The sequence below is a fragment of the Nematolebias whitei genome, chromosome 6, assembly GCF_014905685.2.
Source record: "Nematolebias whitei isolate Nwh7 chromosome 6, NemWhi1, whole genome shotgun sequence".
Taxonomy (NCBI): Eukaryota; Metazoa; Chordata; class Actinopteri; order Cyprinodontiformes; family Rivulidae; genus Nematolebias; species Nematolebias whitei.
Window position 1 is genome coordinate 29,967,979 of NC_056503.1, and position 239 is coordinate 29,968,217.

The 239-nt window shown below is 43.1% G+C and overlaps 1 protein-coding gene across 1 annotated transcript in view; it reads left to right on the top strand.

Moving 5' to 3' along the window:
• The window catches only part of dock10 (dedicator of cytokinesis 10), a 107,871-nt gene that overhangs the window by 80,711 nt on the left and 26,921 nt on the right, over positions 1–239 (top strand). The window lies entirely within an intron of this gene.

Genomic DNA, 239 nt, shown 5'->3' on the forward strand with positions numbered 1-239 from the left:
CTGATATGACTGATATGACTGATGCGACTGATATGACTGATATGACTCATGCGACTGATATGACTGATATGACTGATGCGACTGATATGACTGATATGACTGATATGACTCATGCGACTGATATGACTGATATGACTCAAGCGACGGATGCGACCGATGTGACTGATGTGACTAATATGACTGATGTGACTGATGCGACTGATATGACTGATGTGACTGATGCGACTGAAGCGACTGAT